Raw genomic sequence first — 26,712 nt, 5'->3', positions numbered from 1 at the left:
TAGTCCGTCCAGAATTCCAGCCATTTAAGTGTTTTGCAGTAGCCATTTACTACTAAAGCCACCAGCATTACGGGTGAAACCGGCACGAGATGACCGGCACTATTTTGTATTTCCTCCTTTCAGCTGCTATCACCTAGCGTCCGCATGTCGCTGGTGCAGTTTTGGAATCAAAATGATGGGGCGCCGGCCGCTGTCGTAAAATTAACACCAACAAAAAGATGCATATTTGCAAGGTTTTATCCGCTAGCAGCAGCATTTTGTAATAAAACAGAAAATTCAATTAGCCGCTTCTGTAACAAAATTTCGAGGCACCAAAAGGGGCCAGGTGCCGAATATATCCATGTTTTTGGTCAGTCCGTCCAAAATTCTTTCAAGATAGCGTCCGTATGTAGCCTGTACGGTTTAGTAATGAAACTGATGGGGTGAAATGTTCGAACGGTACGTTTTATACCAAGGCTTCGTCAGATAAATAAAAAGAAGGAGGGACTACACAGGTGATGGAATGGTAAGGAAAAATTTTTCTTGAAAGCTGCGCCGGCCGCTGTCGTAATATTTACACCAACACAAACATGCATTTATGCAAGGTTTTTTCCGCTTGCAGCAGCATTTGGTTAAACAGAAAATTCAATTAGCCGCTTCTGTAACAAAATTTCAAGGCACCAAAAGGAGCCAGTTGCCGATTATAGTTTCCTGGTTAGTCCGTCCAGAATTCCAGCCATTTAAGTGTTTTGCAGTAGCCATTTACTACTAAAGCCACCAGCATAACGGGTGAAACCGGCACTAGATGACCGGTACTATTTTGTATTTCCTCCTTTCAGCTGCTATCACCTAGCGTCCGCATGTCACTGGTGCGGTTTTGGAATCAGAATTATGGGGCGCCGGCCGCTGTCGTAATATTAACACCAACAAAAAGATGCATATTTGCAAGGTTTTTTCCGCTAGCAGCAGCATAAACATCGGAAACAGAAAGTGACAACAACAATAACAACAAAGTCAGATCGATTGTATCCGTTAGTGTCGACTGTGCTTGGGAAGAGAGGTAGTGATTGGCTGAGCGGTATGATTTATACAATCGATATTAATTACCAATTTTTCAATAGTGTATCCCAAACAAAAGTTTGTTTTTGTTACATAAATTTAACCGTAAAAGAATTTCTGATCGATTGATGCCAAAACCTCGAAAACCTGATTATAGATGACTGCAAAATAAGCGCTCGAACCCTGACCACTTTTCTCTGGTTTTCCCTGGTTGAATTACTAGATTTTCAAATTCAGGGGCCTAACTTCGATATAGACGTTAGTCAACGTCAAAAACACTTCCCAGAGGTTGAGTCTTCTGCCACGGGGCGCGATTGCGACGGCTATAAGGCTCCACTGCAACCAACAAAAAATCGAAGTAATACGGCGGAAACTTTTGACGCTTTCACAGTAAAATCTGTTTCCTTACGAAAAGTTTTTGACACGATATATCGGTCGTTCTATCGCACGGTGCGATGCTCAGTCGTAATGTAACGTTGATTTGTTCGCTATAAGACCTAGCATTCGTACGTCCGGTTTATAGTTTAGCAGTTTAAGACCTGTAGGTGATTTACAATAGTATTTGGAAATGTAAACCGTCATTGGAGCTCCTTTTAGATCGTCTCTAAAATCCTTAAACAGCCGAATGATTGGATCACTTTCCATAAAAAATGACGTTTTGTCAAGCTGTGCATTGTAGACTATCGCCTTGTGAGGTTTCGAAACAAAACGAACGGCACGTCCGTAATAGACAATCGTAATTTTTTTGAACAAATACGACTCTACTTCTCGATTCGTTACGATAAGCACCTTTGTGTTAGAGCGAAGGTACACTGGTATTCTGAGCATACATTCGAGGTTGATATTACAAACATGAAGTTTTAGGTTCAGTTAATGGCTGTTTAATTTACACTACCTTCGGCGTATCATCTGCATACATCACCACCAAAGATGGTGATCTCACGGTTTGGAAGTTCATAAATTGCGCTTTCTGGCCCACTGCAAAGATTTTGACTGCAAATCTGCCAAATCAGCGAGGGCTCGTTAAGAAACGTATCCCAGAAGATATGCGGTACACGATTTTCAACAGTACAGTTATAAAACCACAACTCAGGTATTCTAGGCTCGGTAGCAATTTGGTAATGGATTATTCTCGCAAAAACACGACTGAAAATAGTTGACGGTGGCGGTGTTTGATGTTGTAGGGCCGCGTTGGAAGAATCGACAGTCAAGGCGAGTGCCATTGTGGTTCGAAGTTGAAACAGTGTAATACTATCAGTTAATCGTATTCACTGAAGTGCAATCGTATCAACACTGTAGACCTTTGTTTTATAAACGACTGAATTGGTATGCTTACAATGTATAATCTTTTGTCTTGGAATAATAACTGTGGATATATTATTTACTGTGTAATTTCTATTACCCCAATTAGAGATGAGTTTAAAACATAATGTTGAACAGTTGAAATTGAAGTAATTTAGTTTGAAGCAGACCATCTCTATTATTTCCCACTGGCCTACATTATTGCAAGCTGATGGAATTGAAGCTTTTAGTGTAATGATTTGTTGTCGTGAGTGTATTTGGCCGAAGTACACACTGTATGACAGTATCTTTTTTAAAACGCTTGAAATCATTTTGTTTCGTTTTCATATCTTATTTTCTGTTTCCGCTTAAATTTTTCTACTTTTCACAATTGAATTTTGTGTGCTGTAGATTACGGAAGAAGAAGTTAACATTCTGTAAAGTACGCTACGTAAACTGCGAACAAGCAGTGTGATGGTGTTGTTTATTGCTATCTGTTTGCATTACCTATCGTATCAAATTAATTGAGGCAGTCCACATTGGACAGAAAAATGCTCATTTAGATCGCCTCGTCCCCCCGGTGGACAATTATGGGCCCTCACCCTCTTTGTCCACGTGGCATTTTTTACAAAGAAAAGTTCAAAACATTTGTAGCTAGAGTTTATTTGATGATTAAACATAAAAAAAATTAACCCTTCGAAAAACATTAAACGTTGTTATCAAATTCACTTTACTTTGATTATTTTTTGCACGTTTAGCTTACCAAAATCGTAAGGCCTGCTTCTTATTGAAGCTTAAAATGCTTTTAAATTTTAGAAGAAAGGAAGAAAATTATTTTCAAATTGAGCTTTAAACCTAGACAGGTAGTCTGCGTCAATTTGACTTTTCCCTTAAGCGGCATTGCCCTCTTCGTTTTCAAATAGTGCGAAAACGTTCTCTTTTTTCGAAAAACTGAATTTTTTTATTTGTTATATATCGATGTGTTAACACCGTAATGATCACTAATTAATAAATTTTAAACAAAAGCTTGCATTTTAAATGATTTAAAATTTATGCAATAATTTCACGCCAAAATAAGATTATCTTGTCAGGGTTAAATGTATGGAAACACCTCAAATATAAACGGCACACTAAGTAAGGCTTAAACACTAACTAAAGTTAAATAAATTTACTTCCACTCACTAGTTAGTTCAAAGTTAAGTTGAAAATAGTAATGCTTTAAGATAGAGGACAAAAATAATAAAAATCAAAACTAGTTAAGCTTAAAATACCAGAAAAACACTTCTAGAATATGAAAAATCTAAATTGAGTTCATACCACTCAAAATTTCTAAAAAACTTTCTAAGTCACACTGTTTTAAAACGCAAAAAATATCATCCACGTACCTCCACCAACGATCCGGTAAGGAGTATTTTTCTTTTAGGTTATTTATTAGGAAAGGTGAAAGAGGATTTCCCATCGGTGCTCCTTTTGTTTGTTTGTCAAATTTCCCACGAAACGAAAAATAATTATCTTCCATGCAAAGTCGAGTTAACTTCAAGTAACTGCGTACTTTAGTTTTCCAATGGTTATCACATCGTTGGGAGAGAAGCCAATCTTCCAAAAGATTTATGGCTTCTTTTGCTGGAACACTTGGGAAAATTGTTAGTCAGGAAATTTTCATCTATGCCGAACGAATTTCCTAGTCGAATGTTAAACGCGGCTACTCCCCTTAACAGAGATCAAGATAATCACTTCTTCGCTTCATTGTTTTACCTACTTAGCTATAAAATTTGAAAGGTTCGCTATTTCCTTAGCAGTCCATCTGAGCACTGAAGAAGGCGCTATGTAAGCGTTGAAATGCGCATTTGCAAGTGATAGAATTAAAAAGTGAAGTGATAAAAAAGTGTAGTGTAAAATGGTGAAAATCATTCAATTTAGCAGTGAAATTTCTTAAAATGAGAGTTATACCATGCTGCGATAAACTGTTCATAGGCAACACTACCGATTATCTTTGGTGCCTTGGTTGTTATTGTAAAAATGATTATTGAGAAATACATGAAAATTTCACACGAGTAGTAATTGCGAAAATTCTCATCACTCTTATTTTCAAGCATTCATATGTTAGTTCTAAAAAGAACTGAAATGTGTGCTATAGAACGCTGATGATCGCACCACCAGTTTTGCCGCTTACTATGGTACCTGTTGCTGTCGTATGCAAAATAAAGGTGAGGTGTTCCGCAGTGCCTGAAAGTTGACTCGTACGCAGCTCTCGTTTCCTTATGCCGCGTACCACTAAAAGCCATGTTCCACTCGCTACCGTGTGACGAACAAGAATGAAGCTGGATTTTTTACAGGCAGTCTTTTGTATCGAGTTGAGCGTAGATTTTTGCGTTGAAGGCATGGCCACGCAGTCTCGAGAAAGAAAAACGGAACAAAACACTTTGTTGATTTAGAATATCTAGGCAGCAGAATTGGTTATTGTTATCCGTGCTCGGAAAGCAAGACAATAGCGAGGGAAATGTATGGGAAAGCTTGACCTTGGAACTTTTCACCTGTTTTCACCATTAAGCAGTTAAGCAACAATGTTGAACATTATATCAAACAATTGTCACACATTTTATCCATTCACCGACACGTAAATGACTAAGACGCATTAAGTCGTTCGTTTGCTATAATCGTTTGAAATCTGACGCAACATTTGCCAGTTTCATTATCAATTTTACAAAATGTAATCTAGCATAGAAAACAAAGACGTAGTCCTACGTCAAAACTAACAGTTTGGCAGGAGATTAAGTGTTTCCTGCTACCATTATGAATACCGCTTACCGTACAACGCACGTGCTGTTTAAATAAACCGTTCCATGGTTCAGTCAATGGTCAATTAGTAAACAGCATGCGACTTGTAAGGTGTCATTGGAAATCAACTTTTCGAATTTCGTTTAGCGGTAGGTCCCAAAAGTTCCAAATCCCATTCTAAATTTCCCAGAAACGTCTTTCCCAGAACCAGGTATGATCACAAAATTCTATTTTCACAGACAAAGAAACATGCGATGCAACTTTCTGTTGCATAGTCTTTACAGTACATTTTCCCCATATCCCTTAGTCGCAATAAAGTGTCGATACTAGACACCTTGTTTTCCATGGGAGAAGCCGCATGGAAGCGAAATATGAATGCATTGTTGCGAGAGTAGGTTGATAATTATTATTATATTGATAATTATTATATTATTAATTATATGACTTATAATTCGAAAGCTAGAAAAGTACAGGGAGAAAAACCGGAAAAGAGCATTGTTCCTCTCCGAGATTTTAGTAAATTAGGTTTAAGTGGAACTTGTTTAATATAATCTATACATATAAAAATGCAGCTCTGTCTGTCTTTCTGTCTGTCTGTTCCATATAGGCTTGGGAACTACTGAACCGATCGGCGTGAAATTTTGTATGTAGGGGTTTTCGGGGCCGAGAAAGGTGACTAAGAAAGTTCGAGACCCCTCCCTCTTCCGGAAGGAGGGGGTCCCTTACAAATGAAACACAATTTCATGCACATCTCGAAAACTAACCAAGCAAATGGAACCAAATTTGGCAGGTGAATGTTTTTGAAGGTAACAAAATCACCCATAATGGTTTGATACCCCTCCCTCTTCTGAAAGGGAGGGGTCTCATACAAATGAAACACAAATTCATGCACATCCCAAAAACTAACCAAGCAAATAGAACCAAATTTGGCAGGTGGATGTTTTTGGGGGTAAAAATATCATCCATAATAGTTTGACACCCCTCCCTCTTCTGAAAGGGAGGGGTCCCATACAAATGAAACACAAATTCATGCACATCCCAAAAACTAACCAAGCAAATGGAACCAAATTTGGCAGGTGAATGTTTTTGGTGGTAAAAAAATCATCCATAATGTTTTGACACCCATCCCTCTTCTGAAAGGGAGGGGTTCCATACAAATGAAACACAAATTCATGCACATCCCAAAAACTAACCAAGCAAATGGAACCAAATTTGGCAGGTGAATGTTTTTGGGGGTAACAAAATCATCCATAATGGTTTGACACCCATCCCTCTTCTGAAAGGGAGGGTCCCATACAAATGAAACACAAATTCATGCACATCCCAAAAACTAACCAAGCAAATCAAACCAAATTTGGCAGGTGGATGTTTTTGGGGGTAAAAAAATCATCTATAATGGTTTGACACCCATCCCTCTTCTGAAAGGGAGGGGTCCCATACAAATGAAACACAAATTCATGCACATCCCAAAAACTAACCAAGCAAATCAAACCAAATTTGGCAGGTGGATGTTTTTGGGGGTAAAAAAATCATCTATAATGGTTCGACATCCCTCTCTTTTCTGGAAGGGAGGGGTTCCATACAAATGAAACACAAATTCATGCACATCCCAAATACTAACCAAGCAAATGGAACCAAATTTGGCAGATGGATGATAAAGGGGTAACAAATATATTTATAATGGTTTGACACCCCCCCCTCTACCAAAAAGGGAGGGGTTCCATACAAATGAAACACAAATTCATGCACATCTCGAAAACTAACCAAGTAAATGGAACCAAATTGGGCAGGTGGATGTTTTTAGGGTTATCAAATATATCCATAACAGTTTGGCACCCCTCCCTCTTTTAGAAGGAAGGGATCCTATACAAAAGAAACACAAATTTCGTACATCTCGTGAACCAATCCACCAAACAGAACCAAATTTTGTATGTAAATGTTTTTAGAGGTAACAAATATGTCCATAATGGTTCGACATCCCTCCCTTTTATGTGAGGGAGGGGTTCCAAACAAATGAAACACAAATTTCTGCATTTCTCGAGAACTAACCAAATAAAAGGAACCAAATTCGGCGGGTGAATATTTTTAGAGGTGACAAAGATGGCTATAATGTTTCGACACCCCTCTTTCTTCTTAAAGGAGGGGTTCCACACAAATTTCTGCACATTTTGAGAAATAATCAAGCAAATGGAACCGAATTTGATATGTTGAGGTTTCTGAGAACAAGAAAAATTTTCGACTCCAGACGCCATTGTTAAATTTAAGATGGGAAATTCCGGTTTCTATCCGGGAAATGTCTCTAAATATCATTTTAAAATCCAAGATGGTGACTTCTGCTTTCTGAAAAACAGCGAAAAACGGCCGATTCCCATCCAATATGAGATGCTTCGATACCAGAATGATACACAGGAATACAGATACAGAATCGACCACAGACACCATTTTGAATTGTAAGATGGCAACTTCTGGGAAGCAGCCGAATTCTACTACGTATGAATATTTTCGTAATCGAAATGATGTCGAATCGAAATTTTCTGAAAATTATTCAAAACCTAATTTTCCTGAAGGCGCATGAAAATTTTAAGGGGTAGACGATATACTTTCACAATAGAAATGGAATTGTATTTGAAAAAAACCTTTGGTATTTATCGCAATTCCAATTTCTTGACTTCTTGTGTGTTGTCACTTTCTATGTAAACATTCAGTCATTTCTAGTTTCCATCAGCGAACTAAAAAGAATCTAAAATAGTAATGGGAGTTGGCCACGAATAAAATATTTTATTCCTAAACTTTGTCACGAAAAAAAGTCATGAATGTATTGATGAAAACACGACACGCGGTGACAATTTCAAACATAAAAAACGTTTTTAATTTCTCCTATAAACATCACCAAGTTGTTAATATGAAAAAGCAGAACATTCTAACAAACCACTTTGTGACAATTACCAAAAGTTTGTATAAAACCCCGCCTTTTCGACGCTTTTTCAATATTCCTTACCATTTACAAAAAAATATTCTTCGTACGAATATGAATTTTCTTTTAAAGGTCACCAACATGCCATTTGAGCGGACTGGGTAGCCCCCCCTTTGTAACAATAAGTAACGCAGACCTAACCCACCTCCACCCTTCCTGCGTTACGTAATTTGTGTACGACGACTTTTTTTACTGATGAAACGAGCAGTTTTCGTTGATGTCAAATGTTTTGGAAATGGATGAACTGTCGAGATCTGGTGTTGTCTCTAATTCATTAATCGACTTTTAGAGATCCAGGAAGTATTTGAGATAGAAGACTCTCCCAGAAGGTCGACATTTGAAATAAAATCTTGAGACTAGATCTTTAAGAATCACGCTAGATCTCGACACTAGATATCAAAGAATAACGCTTTTCTAAGAAATTGGGTTTCAAAAAGAATGTTCGATTTCGTCAATTTCTGGGCAGTTTTTTTCCTTTGGCTTGAAAAGTTTACCTGTTCGAGGCTCCACGTCCCGAAGTCCGATTGAATTTAAATCAATATCAGAAAAGATGCTGATCACATCTTTGCGTTATCACTGACAGTGCGAAAGGGATATTCTTTGTGTATGTCAAAATAAAGCAACATTTCATTGGGTGCATCTACTAAGGATGCTGCCCGCTACCGCACAAAGACAGCATTTTACTACAAGAGCAGCTGCTTCGGCTTTCACAGCCACTATCGATACCGATAGCCTATGCAACTGCTGCTGCTGCTGCTATCCGTTACCATTTCTATCCGCTGTCATTTTTATCCGCTGTCATTGCTATCCTCTGCACTGCTAATAATAATATGAAAAGTTTCAGCCGAAAATGTCTCTTATAAAGGCCAAATCGTACATACCGAATTACTAGGTCTATAACTCTGTCGACCGTGCTGGGAAAAGCTATCATAAAACAACTAATCAGAGATCGAATTTTGCGTTTTGACAATATTCATTAGTAATAGTAATGGATTGTCTATATATTTTGTAATAATTTTCTGAAGACTCTCCAACAGATTTTTGGTCTGTCTGTCTGTCTGTCTGTCTGTCTGTCTGTCTGTCTGTCTGTCTGTCTGTCTGTCTGTCTGTCTGTCTGTCTGTCTGTCTGTCTGTCTGTCTGTCTGTCTGTCTGTCTGTCTGTCTGTCTGTCTGTCTGTCTGTCTGTCTGTCTGTCTGTCTGTCTGTCTGTCTGTCTGTCTGTCTGTCTGTCTGTCTGTCTGTCTGTCTGTCTGTCTGTCTGTCTGTCTGTCTGTCTGTCTGTCTGTCTGTCTGTCTGTCTGTCTGTCTGTCTGTCTGTCTGTCTGTCTGTCTGTCTGTCTGTCTGTCTGTCTGTCTGTCTGTCTGTCTGTCTGTCTGTCTGTCTGTCTGTCTGTCTGTCTGTCTGTCTGTCTGTCTGTCTGTCTGTCTGTCTGTCTGTCTGTCTGTCTGTCTGTCTGTCTGTCTGTCTGTCTGTCTGTCTGTCTGTCTGTCTGTCTGTCTGTCTGTCTGTCTGTCTGTCTGTCTGTCTGTCTGTCTGTCTGTCTGTCTGTCTGTCTGTCTGTCTGTCTGTCTGTCTGTCTGTCTGTCTGTCTGTCTGTCTGTCTGTCTGTCTGTCTGTCTGTCTGTCTGTCTGTCTGTCTGTCTGTCTGTCTGTCTGTCTGTCTGTCTGTCTGTCTGTCTGTCTGTCTGTCTGTCTGTCTGTCTGTCTGTCTGTCTGTCTGTCTGTCTGTCTGTCTGTCTGTCTGTCTGTCTGTCTGTCTGTCTGTCTGTCTGTCTGTCTGTCTGTCTGTCTGTCTGTCTGTCTGTCTGTCTGTCTGTCTGTCTGTCTGTCTGTCTGTCTGTCTGTCTGTCTGTCTGTCTGTCTGTCTGTCTGTCTGTCTGTCTGTCTGTCTGTCTGTCTGTCTGTCTGTCTGTCTGTCTGTCTGTCTGTCTGTCTGTCTGTCTGTCTGTCTGTCTGTCTGTCTGTCTGTCTGTCTGTCTGTCTGTCTGTCTGTCTGTCTGTCTGTCTGTCTGTCTGTCTGTCTGTCTGTCTGTCTGTCTGTCTGTCTGTCTGTCTGTCTGTCTGTCTGTCTGTCTGTCTGTCTGTCTGTCTGTCTGTCTGTCTGTCTGTCTGTCTGTCTGTCTGTCTGTCTGTCTGTCTGTCTGTCTGTCTGTCTGTCTGTCTGTCTGTCTGTCTGTCTGTCTGTCTGTCTGTCTGTCTGTCTGTCTGTCTGTCTCGTGTCTGTCTGTCTGTCTCGTGTCTGTCTGTCTGTCTGTCTGTCTGTCTGTCTGTCTGTCTGTCTCGTGTCTGTCTGTCTGTCTGTCTGTCTGTCTGTCTGTCTGTCTGTCTGTCTGTCTGTCTGTCTGTCTGTCGGTCTGTCTGTCTGTCTGTCTGTCTGTCTGTCTGTCTGTCTGTCTGTCTGTCTGTCTGTCTGTCTGTCTGTCTGTCTGTCTGTCTGTCTGTCTGTCTGTCTGTCTGTCTGTCTGTCTGTCTGTCTGTCTGTCTGTCTGTCTGTCTGTCTGTCTGTCTGTCTGTCTGTCTGTCTGTCTGTCTGTCTGTCTGTCTGTCTGTCTGTCTGTCTGTCTGTCTGTCTGTCTGTCTGTCTGTCTGTCTGTCTGTCTGTCTGTCTGTCTGTCTGTCTGTCTGTCTGTCTGTCTGTCTGTCTGTCTGTCTGTCTGTCTGTCTGTCTGTCTGTCTGTCTGTCTGTCTGTCTGTCTGTCTGTCTGTCTGTCTGTCTGTCTGTCAAAAAAGTAAAAGAGGAGGAGGTGTCTTATTTTAATCTTCATTACTTGTATTCTATTGTAACTTTAAGATTAGAGAGTAACCAGAAAATTAAAAAAATAAATCCTACACGAAATGCCCACCCGCCCGAAAAAAACACCTCGTGCAAAATTTTAGCTCGATCCGACTTAAAACCGGGTGGCGCAAAACGATTGAAGTTTGATACGATTGAAGTTTGATCTTGAGAAATTCGAAAAAAACCAAAGTATTTTTTTTTTGCTTTAGATGATATCAGATCTCCACGTTTCATGAATTTTTAAGCCATCTGGCACAAAAAAAAATCGAATACCGAAATTTAAGGCGGGTTCATCTGTGGTTTTTAAAAGGTCAAAATTCAATCGCTTCGCGCCATCCCATTTTAGGTCCGATTGAGCTGAAATTTTGCACAGGGTGTTTTTTCGGGTAGGAGGGTTTCTCAAAATGTTAAATTGGTTGGCACCCTATTTTAGATAGATCAGAAGTTAATCTTAAAAATTTGTAAGCAGGCGTTCTCGAGAATTTATTAATAAGATAATTTTTGAAACACATGTAGTAGTGTTGAAATGTTACCGTTTGTCACCAACACCGCAGAACACCTAAATAAATTCTGAATAAATTTTGTTTTATAATTACTGTAGTAGGTTTTTTACGAAGAGCATACATACCTCGTGAAAAACAAGCTGATGAAAAAAACCGCGTAGAAACTCGCAGTAATTTAAAATTCGCGTAGAGTAAAGGCGTTAGGATAAAATCCCGAAACGCTCCACGATCAGTATTTAAAATTGGTCCGACGGCTATGCAAAGCCTTGGTGCTACATTCCGTATCGGAACTAGACCTTCTGTTTTATTATACACAGACTTCGTATTCAGTACAATTGCGGGGCTAGCGCTACGATCCTACTGACACTAACTGTCTCTCCCGAGCCAGGACTCGAACCTACGACGACTGGCTTGTTAGGTCAGCATCGTACCTCGAGGTACAGGTGGGAGTCACCTCGAAAAAAAACCACGTAAAAAATCAAGTTAATGAAACAACCGCGTAGAAACTCACACAAAACATCCCCCTCCCATTAAAAAAATGGTAACAATGTTCTTCGATTCGATACTTTGATTAACAACTTTAGAAGAAAATAAACATAATTTTTTATATAATGGACAACATTATCATAATTTATCATGGTTTCTAAAGACGGGAATTCCATGGAATATTTAGGTTTAATATGAGGAATAACGGCTTAAATTTCGTAAAGCTCATTGGAACGAAAATGTTGGGAAACCTCGAATGTTTTTTTTTTGGGGGGTGATAATTAAAACAATAGTTTTCGTCAAAAATTGGCAAAAATATGAAGTTTATTACAATTAATCAATTTGAAACTAAAATTTCTGTGTGCAGTTTATTTTAATACATATTAGCCATAGTTCAAAAATCCTAAGTGCATTTCAGTAACATTTCATACTGGAAGCTTTAACCTACTACCCTCAATTTTCACGAGTAACTCAGCGGTGGTCGATGTGTCGCTAGCAGGCAGAACTTTTAATTTCGAACTCTTTTGAGCCCAGTTGGGATGCCACTGGCAGCAGCCAGCATGATATAACTTCGAGCTCTTTTCGTGATTTTACGACCACCTGCAGATTTTATTACATCTTTTTCGAAGCTATTTATTATAGATAAAGTTTCTTATACTGTCCTATTCATCGATTTTTCTGCTCGAGCGTACAACATTCGAAATTATCTTCTATTTCACTTGAAAAATGCAGCAGTTAGTATTCAATCGATATCAATATTCATTCTGATTTTCCTAACGCAAGTCCGCATTGGCTAATCGTTCAATAAACCCAAAAAAATGTTTTATCTACTCTATAAATAGCCAAGAGTATCTACCGGAGTACAGCACAAAAGAAGCGCAATTTCGCTTCTTACCATAAAAGCTAAAATGCTCCATTTTTTCCTAACAAAGCAAAATCCACTGAAAACCCGATCTAAGACTTCCAACCGGAAGTGTGCTCCATTTGCAGCGATTTTCATCGCAACCCGAGAGGACGGCACGCGGGGCAACCAAGCTTCTATGACGCACAGCGCCGCCACTGCCGGATAGTGTACAATCGAGTGTCTTTTGTTGACCCAACAACCGCACCGAGCCCGCATACTCCAGGAGAAGAAAGAAACGAGAAAAACTGACAATCTACGCTTTTCATACACACACACAGCAGTGAGAGCCACAAAAACACCCACCAAACAAAAGGGCTCCTTAAAGCAAGTACCGAAAGTATCCAAATGGATGACTCAATAGCAAGCTTTCCGAATTCTCCAACTCCGTTCTCAAGGCTGTCACCCATCACTCGAATCCGCTGCCGCCGCTTGGCGTCGGCATCTTCCGCTTGGCGTCGGCATCTTCAGTATAGTCAGTTTTACAGGTTTTAGTAGCGAAACGATTTCACCGACCCACTTGTTCTGTTCCGTTTTTATGTGCCTGCAACGAAATCTACTAGGTACTCTGTACCTTTTTTTGTTGTTGCTGTTGTTGCTGTGTGCGAAATCAGCATATTCTTTTCAGTGATTCCATCAGGAGTGTTGCCTCCGGGCGCTCTCACTCAACTTGCTCGTCTTTCAGTTCCAAGGGCGCATTTATGTTATACTTTTTGTCGGTCGGTGTTCTGCGCGCGTACGCTTTTACTTGTTCGGTGCGAATACATTTTTCGGTTGCCGGTTTGCAAGCAAGACACCATAAAACACTCCGTTGATCAGTCTTGGGTCGGCTTTTGTATTGTCCAAAACGGGTTTGTTGCCCATTGTTGGCCCGTGAATGGTTACACAATCCTGGCCGAAAGAAGCTCCTCCTGTAACTGACGAAGAATAATGGAACGATAGTGAAAGGCGGCACTTTACGGTAAGTGGGAACCACCGTCTGGGAAACTCGTTCCGGGAAGGCGAGGGCAAGTCACTCTCAGGGCTTATTGGCCGCTATTCACAGTGGTATTGCTCGATAATCTTGGCCACTGCTGTGCCGTCACAAAGCTGCTTTCTTCGGAGCTGGTCCTACGGGTGATTACATAAGACGGTGGCCGGGGTTTTTGTTTACCGGACACACAGTTCACAGCTAAAGATAACAGCAGTGATGTATTGCTCCATTATTCAGTATTAAATAATATTATTTGAATCCTAATTCCACTAGATGATCAAAACATAGGCGTAGCCAAAGGGGGGCATTGTTGACTATGGTGCAGAATTTTATTTTCAATAACTCTTATAACATTTGCGCTAAAAAATGGACAAAAATTGTCATTTTTCCATGGGTTACACGCACTGACGAAACTACGCATGCATCAACAATCATATTAACCCATGGAAAAAACTGATTTGCGCGTTTAAATAATCAGGAAAAATTTGATTTGCGCGTTTAAATAACGGTACCCCGCCGCGTCGAAAACGTACATCGTGCGGCAGTTCGTGGACACCGGATACGCCCGTTCATCTTGGCACTATTGGACACCAATCAGAGCATTGAAAGAAAGCCCGATTCCGGACGGCCGACGACCCTGAGCGGTCAAGAAGCTCCAAAGGATACTGAAGAGGAAGACCGAGGGAAAAGTGGCTACATCGCTGCGTGCGCTTGGCCTGGAGGTCTGTGCAACCGATCAAGCAGTGCTTGGCGAACATGGACATACATGTTAGGCCAATACCCGTTCACTAGTCTCGGAGCTGCAGGCAATGAAGCATCGGCAGCGCCTGAATAAGATGTTCAAATCGGTTTTCCCGGCAATTCACGACGTGGCGGTGGTGATGGACGACGAGACCTGTCTCACCCTGGATGGCAACGACTGGTAGGGCAGTTTGTATTTTACTTCCACCACGAAAGAGGTAAGCACTATGGTGAAATTTCTTCCACTCACCAAGTTCCCTAAGACGGTGCTGCTGTGGCTGACAATCAGCGGGGGAATTTATAGTACAAAGTACCTGCTGGAAGTTGCGTCGTTTATCAAACAATACTATAAGGTCGAATACACGGTGTTTTGGCCGGATCTGGAGTCGGCTCACTATTCGAGGCGATCGTTTGAGGAGATGGAACGGCTAAATGTCAATGTGGTACCCAAGTTGGCGAACCCACCCAACGTTCCCAAGTTGCGTCTCATCGAGGATTTCTGGCAAGCCAGAAGCGTATAATCTACTTCAACAATTTTGTCGCGAAATTTCAAGAGAAATTGATAAATAAAACGAAAAAAAGAATTAAATAACATGCCTACACGGCGAATGTTCCGGTTAACTGCCGGAAGGCGGCACGCAAGATCGTAGATTTTTTCGCAAGTGAGCTAACATAATTACATTCCATAGGAAATTTATGAAACTCAATTGTGTCTTAGTTATTTTTTACCACCATCCGAAAAAAGACCATTTTTTAACGCATACGTTAGCACAAAACGACATTTTTAGCCCATTGAAACATCTGTGTGAAGTATCAGCCAGATCAAAAATAATTGATTGAAATGCTTGGCCTATGTCGCATGGAATTGCACAGGTTTTCCAGTTGACTAAGGACATTGCAGCGGCAAAAGTACCGGGCAAATCCGTGTTGATTACTAACTACTAGTATTTATTGCAATTTTTCAAAATACCATTTTTTTACTTCTAAAATTTTAAAGAACTTTCACCCCCCCACCCCCCCCACCCCGTAATCGAAATTCTGGCTACGCCCATGGATCAAAACACATTTTTAAACTGTCAAATGGTCAGCAAATTACCTTATATTAAAACCAGGAAATTTTGATGGTTTCATCGCAATACCGCTTCACTGTTAGTAACATTAAAATCAAAAATTCTCAAAATTCACATATGCCAACAAATAGCAAAATCTGGTTTTCTCGTTTCTCTCGAGAATCGTAGTATCAGTGTGATTTAATATTTTTTTTTTTCTTCACATAACATTTATTTGACACGGCACAAATACAATTTAATGTTTAACGGCGCCAATTATATCTGATGACTTAAAAACTAAAGCAAATTTTTTATCCTCGCTGCCGACTACGAGCTGAAATTAAGTCTAACTTAAAACTAGCATGGGATTTCCAATCAGTGTTTTGTTGTTCAATGGTCGTCTGATAATCGTCGAATGGCATGTATGGATTCGTTCTGCTGAGCCACGATGTCGTGAGTTGGGACAGAGGCTCGTAGTCCTTGGGTCCTGGTTCTATTGTGCGGGGTCTGGTTGCTGGTTTTGTGCTTAAGGTTCAAACGTGTTCTTGTCGTTTTGTTGGGTGTAGACGGAGGGGAACGGGACTAGACTGGGGCGTGGATGGATTTCAGGAAAACATATATAAGGGACATGTAGGATAGGTCACGGCTCGCCAAGACATCACGAACAGGAACAGCCGGCTGTCTACCCTCGGCCTGCAGGGAAGCTATTAATTTAGACCTGGCGTCACGGTGTACAGGGCATGACCAAACCACATGCTCTATGTCGTGATAACCTTCACCACAGGCACAGATACCACTTTCCCCGAGCCCAACACGACGGAGGAGCGCGTCAAATCTATAGTGATTGGACATAAGCCGGGACATCACGCAAATGAAATCCCGACCTACATCCAACCCCTTGAACCACGGGTTCGTCGATACTTTGGGGATTATGGAATGTAACCACCTTCCCAATTCCCCTCTGGTCCAAGCATTTTGCCAACTGATGATCGTATTCTGACGTACAAGTGCGAAAAATTCATTAAAGGCAATTGGTCTTTCATAAATATCACCGTTTGTTGCGCCCACCTTAGCCAAAGAGTCCGCTTTCTCATTACCCGGTATCGAGCAGTGAGAAGGGACCCACGCTAAGGTAATCTGAGTAGATTTTTCGGATAAAGCACTCAGATGTTCCCGTATTTTCCCCAGGAAATACGGAGAGTGCTTAACATCTTTCATCGATCGGAGAGCTTCAATGGAACTGAGACTGTCCGTAAAGATGAAATAATGGTCCGTGGGCATTTTTTCGATAATCCCTAGGGTGTACTGAATTGCAGCTAATTCTGCGACGTAAACAGAAGCAGGATTATCGAGCTTATGGGAGACGGTTAAATTGTTATTGAAGATACCGAAGCCGGTGGACCCATCAAGAAGTGATCCGTCAGTGTAGTACATATTGTCGCAGTTGATGTTTCGATATTTATTGGAAAAAATTTCAGGGATCTGCTGCACGCGTAAATGATCCGGGATTCCACGAGTTTCTTCTATCATGGATGTATCGAAAAACACAGTAGAATCAGAAGTATTTGATAAGTCGACACGATTTGGAATATTCGAAGAAGGGTTAATATTTTGGGACATGTGATTGAAATACAATGTCATAAAACGGGTTTGAGAATTAAGTTCGATTAACCTTTCAAAATTTTCAATCACGGGACGGTTCAAGACCTCACATTTGATTAGAATACGAGAAGACAGGCTCCAGAAGCGGTTTTTCAATGGTAGTACTCCAGCTAAAACCTCCAAACTCATCGTATGGGTCGACTGCATGCAACCTAAGGCGATACGCAAACAACGATATTGTATTCGCTCCAGTTTGATCAAATGTGTGTTTGCTGCGGAGCGGAAGCAGAAACACCCGTATTCAATAACAGACAATATCGTTGTTTGGTAAAGCCTTATAAGGTCTCCTGGATGGGCTCCCCACCATTGTCCGGTTATTGTACGAAGAAAATTCACTCTTTGTTGACATTTTTTCATCAGATACCTCACGTGACAACCCCAGGTGCCTTTAGAGTCGAACCAGACACCAAGATATTTGTGTACCAAAACCTGAGAAATCGTTTTACCCATTAATTGTGTTTGAAGCTGAGCAGGTTCATGCTTCCTAGAAAAAACTACTATCTCAGTCTTCTCCGGAGAGAATTCGATACCTAGCTGTAAAGCCCAAGCAGACAAATTGTCCAAGGTATCTTGCAATGGTCCTTGCAAATCGGCAGCTTTGGCTCCTGTAACAGAGATTACACTGTCGTCTGCAAGTTGTCTTATCGTGCATGAATTTGCCAGACATTCGTCGATGTCATTTACATAAAAGTTGTAAAGAAGGGGGCTTAAACATGAGCCCTGGGGAAGACCCATGTAGCTAATGCGAAAAGTTGCCAAATCGCCATGCGTAAAATGCATGTGCTTTTCGGACAACAAATTGTGCAAAAAATTGTTCAAAATTGGAGAAAATCCTTGTCGGCGAAGTTTACCCGAAAGAATGTCAATAGAAACGGAATCAAAAGCCCCCTTAATGTCCAAGAACGCAGACGCCATTTGTTCTTTACGAGCATACGCCAGCTGAATATCTGTTGAAAGCAACGCAAGACAATCATTCGTCCCTTTGGCACGGCGGAAGCCAAATTGAGTTTCTGATAGTAGACCATTTGATTCGACCCAGTGGTCTAAACGACGGAGTATCATTTTTTCCATCAATTTCCGGATACAGGATAGCATTGCAATCGGCCTATAAGAGTTGTGATTAGAAGCTGGTTTCCCTGGTTTTTGGATGGCGATCACCTTCACTTGCCTCCAATCCTGCGGTACAATGTTTTGCTCCAGGAACTTATTGAACAAGTTCAACAAGCGCCTCTTGGCATTGCCGGGTAGATTCTTCAACAAGTTGAATTTGATTCTATCTAATCCAGGCGCGTTATTGTTACAGGACAGGAGGGCAACTGAAAGTTCTGCCATCGTAAAAGGTGATTCTATCGCGTCGTGGCCCGGAGACGCATCGCGAACAATATTTTGCTCAGGAACAGAGTCCGGACATACTTTCCTGGCAAAATCAAATATCCACCTACTTGAAGACTCCTCGCTTTCGTTGACCGTTACGCGATTCCGCATTCTTCGGGCTGTGTTCCAAAGAGTGCTCATCGATGTCTCCCTCGACGTCTCGTTCACGAACCGACGCCAATATCCACGTTTCTTTGCTTTAGCCAAGCTTTTAAGCTTGGTATCAAGCTCCGAATACCGTAAATAGTCGCCAGGTATACCTCCCGTCTGGTAGGCCTTAAACGCGTCGGATCTTTGCGTGTAGACATCGGAGCACTCTTGGTCCCACCACGGAGTGGGAGGCCGTTCTTTGATCGTTACGCCGGGATATTTCTTCGTTTGGGCTTGCAACGCGGCGTCGAGAATCAAGCCCGCGAGGAGGTTGTATTCTTCAAGTGGTGAATGATGTTGAATCGACTCGACCGCTTTTGAAATCATTTCCTCGTATAACTTCCAATCGACATTTCGTGTGAGGTCATACGGAATGTCAATTGGTCGCATGCGAGTTGACCCGTTAGTAATTGAAATAAGAATAGGCAGATGGTCGCTACCGTGAGGATCGAGGATTACCTTCCATGTGCAATCCAACCGTAGCGACGTCGAACATAAGGATAGATCCAAAGCGCTTGGGCGCGCTGGAGGTTTCGGGATACGTGTCATTTCACCGTTGTTTAAAATAGTCATGTCGAAGTCATCGCAAAGGTTATAGATTAAAGAGGAGCGGTTATCATTGTATGGGGAACCCCAAGCCACGCCATGAGAGTTGAAGTCTCCCAAAATCAAACGTGGCGAGGGAAGAAGTTCTATTAAATCAAAGAGCAGCCGTTGCCCAACCTGTGCTCTGGGGGGAATATATATTGAGGCAATACAAAGCTCTTTACCTTGTATTGTCATTTGACATGCGACAACTTCGATGCCTGGAATCGAGGGGAGGTTAATACGATAGAAAGAATAGCACTTTTTAATCCCTAAAAGTACTCCTCCATATGGGGTGTCTCGATCAAGGCGAATAATATTAAAATCATGGAAGTTGAGATCAATATTTGAAGTAAGCCAAGTTTCACAAAGGGAAAATGCATCGCATTTGTTTTTATTTATCAAAACTTTAAACGAATCAATTTTTGGTAAAATACTTCTACAATTCCACTGTAAGACAGAGATAGAATCCTTCATATACGCAGTTGAATTAGGCATCGAAGGATACAATCGCTGCAAGGAGAGGCCATTGGGCAGTCAACTGCTTCAAAAATGATCTAACTGTTGGGAGGAATGCTGTAAGAAAAATTTTAATTGGATCGGGTACATTGAAAGTTTCAAAAATCCAGTCCACAATGTCAGAAAATTTCACTAATCCAGAGTTTGTTTCATCAACTGGGAGTGTAAAAGGAGCAACTGGGGTTTTAGATGTTCCTGGCAGTGCTGGGAACTCCTTCTGGGACTTTAAATTTGCCAGCCCAGGAGGAGTTTGCTTCGGTTTTTCCGCGGCACTGTTTGGTTTGTTTGTAACTTTCATTTCACTTTGAGAAATCTTAGGACCTTTTCTGGGAAGTTTAGGAGAGGAAATATTTTTCCTCTTTCTAGACTCCCCAGGATTGGCGTAAGATGCTCCCGCTGGTGAATCGTCAGAATCGGTTTCCTCAGAGGGCAACAGATCGAAGGGGTTCGAAGTAACGGGAGAAGTGGTAACGGTCTTCTTCAGCATGTCAGCGTAGGAACGCTTTGAACGCTCTTTGAGAGACCGTTTTATTTTATCCCTGCGCTGCATGTACACCGCACATGTCGAGAGCTCATGCAGATTTTCTCCGCAGTGAATACACTTTTCAGCGTTAACACTGCAAGAATCTTCCGCATGAGACTCCCCACACTTGCCACAACGTGCCTTATTGCAGCAGTAGGCGGCTGTATGGCCTAACTGCTTGCAATTCAGGCAGTTCATGACGCGGGGCACGTAGAGCCTCACAGGGAGACGAACCCGGTGGATCGAGACGTGGCTTGGTAGTGCAGACCCGGCGAACGTAACTCGAAACGAGTCTGACGGAGTGTATACTGTTTTGCCACCGATGATCGATGCTGACCGCAATTGCTTGCAGTCGAGCACCTTTACTTCGGGACACGTTTTGTTCTTAAAGCACCCTTTGGCACTTTGCAGTATACACTCGACGGACAGACTCGAATCGGTTATGACACCGTCGATCTCCACGTCTCGTGCGGGTATGTAAACGCGATACTCGCGTGTGAAGAGCTCAGAGCAAGCTATATCGTTGGCCTCTTTCAGGTTACCGACCACGACACGGAGCTTGTTAGGCCGGACCTTGGAAATTTCGGTCACGCCCTTGTACTCCTTCGTCAGGTCTTTAGAAATCTGCAAGAGGTTCAACTGTTTCGATTTCGGTCCCGCCTTTGGCCGAAAATAGACAGTATAGCTGCCCTGGGCTCCGTCTGGGTAAAGCCTGGGGCGAGGGGGGACTGAAGAATGAACAGGGGAGGGGGTAACAGAAGGGTCAGGGTCAGAGGGGTTCGGGGATGGTGGCGCGGGAGGCGAGGGATCTACATCCATCGCGCTATGTTTAGCGCACTAGCGCTGACAAGAACACGTACCTTTTTATTTCTCCCTTCCAGTAAGGTTGGTTGTCCGATCGTTCGAAGTAGCAGCCGTTACAGCCAGCAGCACCAATACAGCAGCACCAAACAGCCACCAGCAGCGAGCCAGGTGTGAGATCACTCCGCACAGCGATACGACTCGCTGACACTGATGGCTTCTTCTTTTTCCTCGTTTGTGTCTCGTCCACTGCTGTAGCACAATCCAGCCAGCAGCCAAATCGGCTTACGCACCAGCTGGCAGTCACGATGCGAAACAGTTGCACAAAGGAACGACCTTGAACCCGGATTTATTTCACTTGACCAGGCAAACAATGCCAACACTTGTTCACACGTCTTTTGTTTTATACTCTATCGGACCGATCACCAAACACGTCCAGTACTGATGCGTGTTCGGCACAGAATGTGATTTAATATTGTATCATCTTATAAAAGGAAACAGCATCGAATGTAATGAATCCATTCAATCCTTCAATAGTGAAAAAAACTGATGTTTTCACTCTGTTGTCAAATCAAGAACAATCGTCGCCATTGCCTCCTATCTGCAGCTCAAGTTTCGGATCAAAAATCGTATAAATCAGTCTGATTGATGTCGTACTCCGCATTCATATCAGTAGCCGCACTTGAAGCAGACACACACACACAAAAACATACAACAGACAAATGCTCAACCCATCCGCACTGGTTGTGTAGTAGCTTAAGTTTCGAACGAAGGACACACAAAAAAGCGCACTCTGGGATTGCTAGTGCCCTTTCGGAAAGACACACTCTGTTTGCCGGACCACAACTCCGTGCTCCGCACCACCACTCTGTTATAGGATAGGATTAGATTTGGTCATCGGAGCGAGAGAACCGGCAGCAATCTGCTGTTTTGTATTTTTTCGGCTCAACCCCGGACCGTGAGACAAACCATTCTGACCTGAACGATCATCATTCGAAAGTGAACGAATTGGTTTACAAAAAAAAAAGAGAAAAAAATCAAAGCGCCCTTAAAGCCAGCTGACGGTGAAACTACGTAAAACGGGACGGAAAATGGAAGCTTTCAACCTTTCGGGGAAACGGCAAACCTCTTGTCAAGAAGATGTCACGTTCCAACGATAATGGCTTATAGTGGCCGCGTGTACCAGTAAAGGGGGAGGCAAAAAAAGGAAACCTCTTGGAAAATAGAATAACGCAGACAAAAAAATCACGAACGAACGAATCAGTGGCAATTCGAGTTGAGGAGGAATCCTATCAATCTGAGGGACGACCTTGTACACTGTACCAGACTGTGTAATCTGCAATCCACCACTCACTCCTTTTGGGGGAAAGCGAAGGGTGGGCGCCCGGGGGAGTAAGACATTCGCTCGACTCGACATTGTGCAACCGAAAAAAAGGAATGTGATTGGAAGTAGGAACAATTCTTCTTCGTCTGCCTGCTTCGTAGCGGCGCAATTTTTGATTGGAATTCGCGTATGTCAAGATTGCATGTCGAGTAGAATTGAGCGGTTGTCGCTTTCCCATTAGTGGCACAAAAAGGGGTTTAAACTGTCAGCTCGATAGAGTGCTTTCGGAGGGGTAGCAATCTGGCAGTTTATTGGCACTTTATTGAGCCGTGAGCAGGATTTTTTATGGTGGGGTGGGAGAAGAAGAGTGGTTTTACAATGTTTTACCTGAAATATTTTGTTATTTCGAAAAACGTGCATTATCGGTATACCTAGTTCTTTACGAAGAGAATACGTACTTCGTGAAAAAAACGTTCAAGTTCGCAAAAATAAACTACTTCAATTAATCGGAAATCCCCCTAAAAAACCACGGGTAGTAAAAAAAAGAAAAAACCCTCCGAGAAAAGACTGAAAAATCTAAAATTGTCTTTTTCAGTCATTTCGGATACTCCTTATGGCTCAGTTGACCACTTCCATTTTAGTTCAGCTTGCCGGATATGTTTTAAAAAAATGGAAAAATCCTACAAAGTTTTATAAAAAAACTGTAAATTTTGCGTTAATAAAAAAAATCCGCGCAAAAAAAAACTCGTAAAAAATCAATAAAAACCTGGGTTAGTCTAGTTTATTATAAGAAACCCAAAATTCAACCTGTTACTTATGCACTAACTGTCGATTTATTAACACCGCTTTTGCACTGATGAAAGCCTCCAAAATGTGTTTAGACTTCAATAAAAAGACTGTTGTTTTTAGAAATTCCGTTAGTTGCAGTTAGGCTTTAGGTTCTTATTTTGAATGCCGTTCTTGCGCGCACGTAATGGATACTTCGCTGTCTCTGGGTAACCAGCCACCGGGAGACATTGTATTTAATACAACCGTAGCTTTGGTATGCAAGAAATTCTTAATGTCTAAATAATTTCGTCTGCCTAACAATCGCTAATCAGCCATCTCTCAAAATACCACTCGTCTCAATCTGTACACATATTTATTTACCTCTTCACGAATAGCTTCGTAGGAAGCATGCCAAAGCTTGTACAACAACCGTACTTGATTTTTAGTTTCGTCAGGTTGTATAGACTCGAAATGACGGGTCATCGTCATTCATTAGTGGCACCTGCGAGTTGGTGTTATACTTCGACTCACATGCGTAGAATTGTGATGATTTCCGGACTTATTTTATTAGTTTGCCATTATTCCAACCCATTACTGTTACGGGCTAATTAGAGATTTAAAACGCGTGGTTCTTATAGTGTCTTGTTGTTCATTCGAGTCTATACCCGGGTAGGCGAATAAAATTATTTCTCTTAACAAGTGCACCAAATTGGCCGGAGTCCGTCGGCCCCGCTTATCTTTTATATCGATAGCTTGAGAATGAAAAAACGAGCTCTCTCTCTATCTCTCTCTAGCTATGTCTCGCTAGCTATCTCTCTCAAACTATATCTTTCTCTCCTTCCCTCCCTATCTCTCACTCTCTCTTTCTCTCTCTATCTCTATCTTTCTTTCTCTCTATCTCTCTTTATCTATCTCTCTATCTATCTCTCTCTTTATCTCTCTCTCCATCTCTATATCTCTATCTCTCTATCTCTCTTTATCTCTCTATCTCTCTTTATCTCTCTATCTCTCTATCTCTCTTTCTCTCTCTCTCTCTTTCTCTCTCTCTCTCTTCCTATCTCTCTCTATCTATCTCTCTATCTCTCTCTATTTCCCTCTCTATCTATTTCCCTATCCATCTCTCTATCTCTCTCTATATCTTTCTCTCTAGCTATCTCTCTCTTTCTCTCTCTAGCTATCTCTCCCTCTCTTTCTCTCTCTCTCTCTAGCTATCTATATCTATCTCTATATCTCTCTCTATCTCTCTTTTTTATCTTTCTCTCTATCCCTTTCTATCTTTCTCTCTAACTCTCTTTCTCTTTCGCTTTCTCTTCCTCTTTGCGCAGTTAATCTGTAGAAAGGCCAAATAACATCAAATATGGATGACCCCAGATGCCATACACTGGTGGCTTAGGCGTTCGAGTAAACAGCCTTAAGGGAAACCCATCCCCCGTCGCATCGTAGCATTTCGTCACAAAGTCAGACCCCTAGAAAATTACGTAGTTTTATAAAAACCCCTTCCTCCATGACAGCTTTTTTTGCAAATTTCATTATCAAAATCATACCGTGTATCATAAATGAACAAGAAAAGATAAGAGCGTAATAAAAATGACCCTAAACAGACAAAACAGTGATAAAAAAGAAAAAAAATAGAATTTTTTCTTAGTTTCATATTTGCTACGTAGCTTGGCTTGACCCACCACCCTCCCCCTCGTCATATTTCGTCTCAAAACTGCAAACCCCCTCCGCTCCGCTCGAATGTCATTCATAGATGTTCCCAAAATGGTTGAATAACTCCCAATTTCAGTATTTTCGAGGTCGTACATCGACTCCAGGTGCATCTAATATAAAGATTTCCGGTTACTGCAAAACATGGCCACATATTCTCCAGTATGGATATTTCCATAACCGGGATGAAGTCCATGCCGCACTTTGAAATTAGGCTTCAGAAAATGGCTGTCTTTCCGTGACAGCAAATTTAAAACTAATTCGGCTCTCATTGTATTACTCAGCTCTCCCTGCTGTACAAAGTCCGACAGCCACTGACGACAGCACACACATGCAATGCCAAACGGGCTGTTATTTTTCATCTCCTTATAGATGTTGGTTCTTTCAAGCTGTCGCTAATGACAGCTTTTACAGCACGAAATCTTTCGGCACAAATTCGAGCGGGCTGTCAGGTGATTATGATTCACGAGAATAAGGCCGATTCTATAATGTAAGCGAGGTAGTGCGGAACATTTTTCTTCCTGTGCGGGGAATAATATCAACAATCGGAAAATATATGAAACGGTTTATGGAACGAAGGAGTGCGAGTCCAATATCATCGATGACAGCCGTAGCCGATCAGCAGGCTATCAACAGCGCAGGTCAAACCAACAGGACATCCTCAATATGAACAAAACTAGGTGTAAGCTTTAGCTATATTAGGCTCTTATGAATAGCTTATTCTTGAGGCTGTTAGAGTAAAAAGAGAGAATAGTGTCACACCGCGGTCTTTTTCCGAATATGGAAGAAATATAAGAGAAGAATCTAAGCTTTCGATGTAAAAGCTCAACTTGGTATATTCTCAAATAATGCCCTGAACTTCATTAGAAACTGTCTCGAAATGATTGATTGTTAATCTATTGGATACTTGGTAATCTATTCAAGAATGTGATGCGGAGTGTGTGGGTGATGCTTCTTGCTTTTCTCCTAGAAAGGTAAAGCAATCACTGCAGAAACCAGAGGTATAAAAAGTGCTCCAAAGGGTCGAATGTCGTATATCAATCGACTTAGTTTGAAGAGCTAAGTATTTTCTGTATGTGTGTGTATGTAACGCTCTCCCAATCTCTCTCGATTTTCTCAGAGATGGCTGGACCGATTTTCATGGAATCAATTGCAAATGATAGGAAAGTTTGCTGCCAAACACTTGAGAGACCAACCTCAGGTAGTGTGGGGTTTGACTCACCAAAAACTCTCCAGTCTCCAGCCTATAATACTCCCCGGGACGACCACTAACTATTGTTTCGGGGAGCGGCTTTTATGCTTCTTGCAACCTCCTGGCTCAATCAAGTCGCTTTGTAATTAGCTAACTAACCTGAAGACTGGCAGTCAGCTAACACTGGCGTGACGATGATCAACCTATCGCCTGCTTTGTAACTTTAGGACTATTTGAGAGGCGGCTGCACAAACCGCCCTCCAGATGTTCGGGTCTCCACACATCCTCTGAACTAGAATGCCCGGAGTTGTGTCTGACCCGCCCACGGCCATCATGTCGTTCCGCGCACGCGAAAAACGAAGACATACCAAGAAGACATGCCCAGCAGTCTCTTCCGCATCCACGCACTCGGGGCACATCGGGGACCCCGCATGCCCGAACCTGTGTAGGTACTGCCTGAAGCAACCATGACCTGACAGAATCTGTGTCAGGTGGAAGTTAACTTCTCCATGGCGCCTCCCGACCCATCCGGATACCACCGGAATCAGTCGGTGCGTCCATCTGCCCTTCGCGGAATTGAACTATTCCTGCAGCCATCTGATCATC

The 26,712-nt window shown here is 41.8% G+C and overlaps 1 protein-coding gene across 5 annotated transcripts in view; it reads right to left on the bottom strand.

Annotated features, from left to right (window-relative positions):
- The window catches only part of LOC129731158 (uncharacterized), a 511,313-nt gene that overhangs the window by 462,190 nt on the left and 22,411 nt on the right, over positions 1-26,712 (bottom strand). The gene's annotated exons all lie outside the window — the stretch shown is intronic.

The sequence above is a fragment of the Wyeomyia smithii genome, chromosome 3, assembly GCF_029784165.1.
Source record: "Wyeomyia smithii strain HCP4-BCI-WySm-NY-G18 chromosome 3, ASM2978416v1, whole genome shotgun sequence".
In the NCBI taxonomy this organism is placed as follows: domain Eukaryota; kingdom Metazoa; phylum Arthropoda; class Insecta; order Diptera; family Culicidae; genus Wyeomyia; species Wyeomyia smithii.
Note: the sequence above shows the minus strand (reverse complement) of the source record. Positions and strands in the feature narration are given on the sequence as shown.